Source organism: Saccostrea cucullata, unplaced genomic scaffold (genome assembly GCF_032062105.1).
Source record: "Saccostrea cucullata isolate Sc308-1 unplaced genomic scaffold, CSIRO_AGI_Scuc_v1 ctg11693, whole genome shotgun sequence".
Classification (NCBI taxonomy): Eukaryota; Metazoa; Mollusca; class Bivalvia; order Ostreida; family Ostreidae; genus Saccostrea; species Saccostrea cuccullata.
In genome coordinates this window covers 4,901-12,657 of record NW_026924544.1, presented here as the reverse complement: position 1 = coordinate 12,657, position 7,757 = coordinate 4,901, and the positions used below count along the sequence as shown (strand labels likewise).

The following is a 7,757-nucleotide window of genomic DNA, read 5'->3' as shown; positions in this document are numbered from 1 at the left end:
CAGAGTAGAAATGTTAGAAAGCAAAACACCTTCACAAGTATCGTCATTCCGAACTAAGAGATGCGTGCAGAGTTTAGAAAATCGAGCACACTCGTGTTATGTACACTGTAAAAAATGATGTTTAACTTGTGTTTAATTTTTAAACAGTCGTGTTTTACAATTAAACATAGTACGTTTACAAAACACTTGCGTTTTATATATAAACACTGATGTTTAAACTGGTGTTCAATAAGTAGGGTGTTTAATCATCCGTCTTAAACACGTAACATTCATATGCATCAAATCAAAAAATAAATTAAGTGTTGCTTCTTAGTATCTGCTGTATGAATTTGTCACTGTTACAATGTCTTAATTTACGAAGTAATTCCGCACAAAATATTAGATATTTATCGACACAGAAAAAAAAGTACGAATAGCAAGGGAATATGTTGACTTTAGATCATACCAAAGACATTCACAATTGACATTAATTGGTAGTAATTCTGTGCCAAAATTTCAAAATTTTCAGAAACTGTTAAAGAGGAAATAGAAACAAATATTATGATATTTTCTATAATTGTATCGTTATTTTAATCACCGGTGTTTAACACGAGTGTTCATTTCTTAATCATATATATTTATAAATTAAACACATAGCATTTATATTGAAATTGCAAATTAAACACCAGTGTTTAATACGTTATGATAGAAAATGACGCAGTTGATTATGTCATAACATGCCATTTGAACGCAGAAGATGCAGAATCACGCATATACTGACAAGAAACGCCATATCTAGCAAGGAAATAAGAGGTATATTTATACATTTCTTTACGTAAAATCTTTTAAAAAAGAATGCTGAATACATTAGAGATCTAAAATGTTTTTCATTTATGAAATGCAGGATTGCTTCCTATAGTTAGTAATCGTCTGAGTGCAATCTGGCCATGCGCAGAGGTAGACAAATAAATGCTTATGTAGCTATATAGTCTTGATATCTAATTTTAAAATTTGCAGGGACATTCATCTGGTACTGTGAATCCTGAGAACGAAGATCATACTTAACCGAGAGAGGTGAGTCTTAAAAGAAAAAGCCCCCCCCCCACACACACACCATTGGTTACTGATAAATGAAAATAATCCAATAAGGAACCTACCCTTGCTAATATTTATGCTCCTTAACATGCAACAATACCACATTCGCACATGTACTAGCTGCAGATCTGTAGCGTTATGGTTTTTATGTATTTCCCTTTGACCATAACTAATACATAAAACTATTACGCTAAAGATCTGCAGCTAGCGCATCGACCAACAATAATTTCATCTCCAGCCCGTGCACGTACATGTATTCTTCAAGGAAACTTTACTTTTTTTGAGGGAGTGTGATACGTGATAGAAATGCCTTGGGACAAGGTAGCCCCCCCCCCATTCTCTTAATTTTTGCTGTTGGGTTGTTCCTTCCAGGTACATGAACATTTATTTTTTTTTAGTGTACAGACTGTACATGTACGCTTATACATGTATGATTTACAGGTATTTGAATTGCAGATTTTTATTCCAAACTTGTTTCTCAGTATGTATAATATAATTTAAATTGGCGTGAACAATAACAAACATTTTTTTTCGATATTTATGTGGATCTATTCTTTTACAGATAATTATCTGAATTTGCATAGTGAATATTTTTTTCATCCATCTTTCAGGATATGAAGAAATTAGAACTACTTCGGGTGAATGCAATTTTGGAGAATGGAAAACTGGAGATCATCACCCGTTGTAGAAGAACCTGAATTTTACCCGCAACCAGAGGAGCTAGACTGTTTAACTCGGTTCGAATATTATATGGATATTGAGTGAGTGATACCCCGGCATCTCTTGTTTAGTAGCAAGAACTGGTCCTTTACAATTCAAAACTGGAAAAATTTCTTTATTTGGTTAAAACTCTGAATATTTGTGAAAGTATAAACTTGTAACATTTACAACTAGATTTATTAGTGTAATACAAGTACATATAATTCATGCTGTACCAAGACAACAAATATCATTTTCAGTTTTTTGTATCATATTATTTTATCATTTTGCTTGTTTTATTTATTAAAAAAGATGTAAAGGATGGTTTAACCTATTTTTTAAAAAATGTTTTAAATTTTACTGATGAAAAACATTTCATTTTATTAAGCGATTATGTTTTTTTTCATATTTCAAAGACCCTCCCCCGCCCTCCCGACACCAATTTATTGGAGTTTAGTTTAAACAGATTTTACATCTTCATGCTAGTTTATTTTGAGAATGCTATTTTTTTCAACCAAAATTGAATAATGTGTCCATGTGTTGGTAAACGTGTTATTTAATGTTTCAGTTGTTTATAAAGTTTGAACCCTCAATCAACATAAAATCAATTATTAATTAAAAATAGCTTTATGTACAACATACCAGGTATTCATTATCAACCGCAGTGTGTTTTGTACTGATTTATATTTGTTTCAAATAAAAATGTTGAAAACTTATAAACACGTTTAAGTATTTATTCATTTTGTAAAATAAACACGTTGAAGTGTTTAAAAATTGACCTTTAAACATGTTTAAGTGATTATTATCTGTTGCATCAAATAAACATGTTTAAGTGTTTAAATGTTTAGGTTGAACACGTTTATTAATTAAACATGAAATGTTTAAATTTTAAACACTGATGGTGTTTATGTAGTAAACTCTAAGTGTTTATTCAGTGTTTAATCTTTAAACATTTTGTGTTTTTGAAGTGTTGAATATTAAACCTCGTGTGTTTAGAATTTAAACATTCTAACGTGTTTATTTCTTAAACACTTCTTGAGGTTTTAAATTCTAAACGTGTTGAAGTGTTTATTATCTGTTGCAATATGGTGTTTATTTATAAAACACTTATTTTTTACAGTGTACACAGTTTTTGTAAACAGGGCTCGAGTTCTGTTATTGTTTATATTTAGAATTCACCGGGTGCGTTAAATTGTCACAGTCTGCTAAGCACAACTGCACGGACTGACAATATATTGTGTGTTTGTTTTGCTTTCGAACGTGTCTACTCTGAATTTTATGGATTATAGTATTAAAGTAGTTCTATACTCGCACTACGTCATTTACGAATAGTAAAACCGGAACCGCGCGTCTTTTTTCCGAGATGAGAGTTTTTAACTATATTGGTTTGACTTTTACTTAGCGTTTTAAATATCCGGTAACGATTTTGCTCGAAGTCGGTCGCGTCAACAAACACATATTGTACAGTTTAAGGATAAATTAATTAAAAGGAGGGGCTGGGAACAACTTTCGGTTGACAGAAATAATTAGGTAATAAAACGATATTTCTGTGAATGATGCATGTATGATATGCCGCGTCGAAAACACGGACCATATACTTGTTACATCAGAACATGACTGTATCAAACTATCGAGGCGACTATTGTCAGCGGCCAAGTTGAAGCTAATAGTGATAATTCGGAAGAAAAGTAATGACTACGATTTGACTTAGAAAATTTATGGATTTTACTAATCAAACATTACAAAATTTACTTTAAATAATAATAATTGCATAAAACACATACCCCCTCCCCCAACCTGCCTACCCACGAACCCCAAATTCAAAATTATCTTTTGAAAAAGTATTTGACAAAAGTTGATTCACTACAGCATACTTTGTTACTTTCTGTAACAAAATCAACCAGTTTCTGAGAATCAGTGAATTTCTTTCATTTTCATCGTCTCCAATTTAAAGACAAGTGTGTGTGTTTTTTGTTTTTTTTTTAGTAAAATAAGATAAATTTAAGGTACAATAGGTTTTGGGTGTGTATAAGTATTGTTTTAAATAATGTACAAGCTTGTTAATACAAGTATACACTCAAACATTAACAGTAATACAGAAATATGTGGCAATACATTACTTCTGGAAGAAAGAAAATAGGGGGGTACCTTTAGTGTAGAGCTCATACCACGAAAAGTAATATGTCAACATATAATTTTTTTAAGCTTATTATTTTTCTTAAACATAATTTAGTAAAAATAATGCAAATTTACGAAGTTTGAGTCCATAATTTTTTTGTAAATGACCGAGATTGTCCTGGGAAGCATATTTTCTCACATTAAATTTTGATACAATAGCCTAACAAAGTGCATCTATTTATAATGATTCATGCAAAACAATGATATTTTATTGTTTAATAACATGTTTCTACTCTATTTTGGGTATTAAAGTTGAATATTTAGACGTAAATTAATTTATATACAACAAAATCTAGAACAGGTAAAATTTAGTATTTTACATTTCGGGGTATATACTCCGATAGGCTATAGCGGAAAAGTGAACATGTTGACATATAATTTTTCTTGTGTCTATCCATTGCTGGGATGTATGTCTATCTTATAAAAGCAGATTTTTAAAGATTGAGCCCATTTAGTGCCGAGTATAGAACTACCTTAATATTTATCATTTATACAAAACGAGATTGCCACTTTACCTAAGGATAAAGAATAAAATTAAACTTGTGAGAGTGCAACGAATATACCAATCAAACCCGCCGAAAAATTTGAAATTTCAATATCTTGTAAAAGAAATAAGAATTTTAATTAATTTTTGTGTGAAATGCTATTGAAATATATTAGACGTAATATTATAGAGAAAATAATAACTTCAAATCTGTGTCCAAGTACCTTTAAAAGCATCAATAACAATAAATGGTTCTAATAGTACTACAACATGTATACCGCAATCAGGTGAAGATAAAAACTCAACATAATGAATAACAAGGCACATGACGCTACTATTTTCTTTTAATAAGGAATAACACCTACATGTACCTAACAATAAACACAAGATAAGGGCTATTTATATTATCTTTTATTAAAAGAAAAATAAGTAATGATATCTTTTGCTTTAGGTCTATGATTACTCTTATATTTATATAAACAAGTAGTATACAATGTAAATACACATTTTTAATGCACAATTTTGTATTTTTTTTTTCATTGCACTAGGTTTATTTATACCTTCTATGGCACTTAGTTCTTTTTTTTTCTTTTTTTCACATACGTTTTATAATTAATATTTAGAGGTCCGTTTGCGCAGGGCCAGCGTATAATCATCAGGGTTGATGGAACGATGATAATGTAGATGTAGATGTGAATATATACAGGTATGTGACTTCACTTCTGCATATACTTAACAACATATAAAGCGAATCCGTGGTCGAGTGGTATGTTTCTCGCCTCCCATGTGAGAGCTCCCGAGTTCAAGCCCCGTACGTAGGGACTTTTTTTCTCTTTTTTAGAAATGCTTTTTTCTCACTTAAGGTAGAATGCCACACCAATTTTTTATTTTATGGACCTATGAGTCATCCTTTATAAACAATGGTTTCAGCATTGAAAGGCCGATATAAGCTCTTAATTATTTTATATGAATTTTTTTGTATTTTTTCAAAGAAAATGAAAAAAATTAATTACATCCAAATTAGATGCTTTCTTGTAAAAATTTTGCTGTAAATGAATGCATCACATGAATATCTTATAAAATATGAAAAGAAAGTTTGGTTAGACTTTTTGATATTTTTTATAAAAAATTATTTATGAAAATAAAACACATTATTTGTAAAAATTTTTTTAAACCTATGGTTAAAAACACCATAAAACTAGTCACAACTAAGGACAACATGTTTGTCAATCATATTTTTAAAAGAAATTGAAACGAAATTGAGAAATTTTAGAGAAATTAATTTTTTTGATATTTGGACCTAACCCGATCAAAATTAAACTGATCCCGATCAAAAATAATACAAAATGAATAAAATGATAATTTATTCCCTCTTAATGTATTTACAATGAATAAATCTATTTCATTGTCAGGTTCTATAATGTTTTAATCCTTATAACACCTCATCAGACTAGTGTTCTAAGGAAAATGTTATTTATTTCCAATAATTGTACAATTATAGTCGGGATCGGTTTAATTTTGATCGGGATTGGCCAAAATTAAAAAAAAATAATTTCTCTAAAATTTGGCTACTTCGTTTCAATTTCTTTTATAAATATGATTAATGAACATGTTCTCCCCAGTTGTGGCTGGTTTTAAGAAGATTTTAACCACAAGTTTAAAAAATATTCACAAATTAGATGTTTTATTTTAATAAATATTTTTTTATAAAAAAAATTAAAAAGTCTAATCCGACTTTCTTTACATATTTTATTAGGTATTCATGTGATGCATTCATTTACAGCAAAAATTTTAGAAGGAAGCACCTAATTTATATGTAATTAATTTTATTCGTTTTCTTCGAAAAAATACAAAAAAATTCATATAAAATAATTAAGAGCTAATGTCGACCTTTCAATGCTGAAACCATTGTTTAAAAAGGTTGACTCGGAGATCTATAAAATAAAAAGTTGGTGTGGCATTCCTCCTTAATAATAGTATTCAGCGCGCAAAATGAAAAAAATTACGAGTTATGGCTTGTATAAACTCGATCATAAAATCATCTTTACAGTGTGATCAATATTCCATATAAAAAGGATCTTTTATACATGTACACATAATAAAGAATAATCAATTAAATCTTTATATCCATAATGTTATAATTATTTTATTTGCTTCAGTATACATGCATGTATACATTTAATAATCCTACAAATTCAGTGAGAGGGATCCGACTCCCTCCCCCTCCCCCGAACTGCGCATGTTTTACTTTTTCCTTAAGCGGGGGACACAACTTCTCTGAATTAGCTTCTTCTCAAGACATTTAGTTTGAAAGACCTTGTGAGATTGTAACATTTATGTCCGTTTTTCGTAGGGGGTACTATAACATACCCAGAGTAATGTTTTTCAAAAAATAAAACATCTGAAATATTTATTGCATAGATGCATCAGGCGCGGATCCAGAAATTGAAGTTAGAGGGGGCGCCAAAAGTAGGCAAGGGGTCTCCGGGCGGCCTTGAGTCCAGGGCAAAGCCCTAGTGGGGGCTCAGGGGGCAAAGCCCCCGGAAGCTCCTGGTTTTTATAGATTTTGTAGGGTAAAAAAGAGGTCTACCAAGTATACATATTTACATTTCCTAGACCAAACTATGATTTACGTAAATTTTGACAATTTTACGGGGGGGGGGGGAGGGGGGGTGCACCGGATGCGCCCCCTTAAATCCGCCACTGTGCATGATAAGTGTTCATGTACAATATAGAATAGAAGATTAGAATTGATTTCGCTCGAGAACCAAACTGAACCAAAATTTATCCAATATATTCTTAATTTTAATATATCAGTGCCTTAAACGAAACGATAAAACAAATGGTTGTTTGCATAAAAAAAAAATTAAGTCTCATGCCACACTCGAACCATAAACCTTATAACTGTAAGCGCACTGAACAGGTGGCCTTACTTATTGAGCTATCTGTGCTACTCAAATCTATGAGATTTAAAAAGGACAAAGAAGCACCACATTCACACATTTAGATTTTTTGGAGAAAAGTTCATTTTTGAGGGTCTCTGGGTCTTCTATCAATTTTTTAAAAATATGTATTCGTTTCTTTGAATTAAAGCGGCACAGTGAGTCAAAATCATATCGTAATTTTAAGATATCTGTAGCATACAGAGAAAGACTTATGAAAATTATGAGTATTTAGCGAATATATGACAATTAAACTGCAAGAATTGACTGCAAAATATATAAGAGCCGGAAAAATAAAGGTTGTTTCTACCGTTTCGTTGTTTCGTATATGTCAAGGTCACACAACTCTTATTTTTGCCTCAAACTTGTAAACAACATTC

At 30.8% G+C, this 7,757-nt stretch overlaps 1 long non-coding RNA gene across 1 annotated transcript; it reads left to right on the top strand.

The window, feature by feature from the left end:
* Window positions 1-494: 494 nt before the first annotated feature.
* On the top strand, window positions 495-2,256 carry LOC134266695 (uncharacterized). The gene is made up of 3 exons (XR_009992024.1): window positions 495-792; window positions 997-1,053; window positions 1,686-2,256. It is a non-coding gene; the product is annotated as an uncharacterized LOC134266695 (long non-coding RNA).
* Window positions 2,257-7,757: the final 5,501 nt, after the last annotated feature.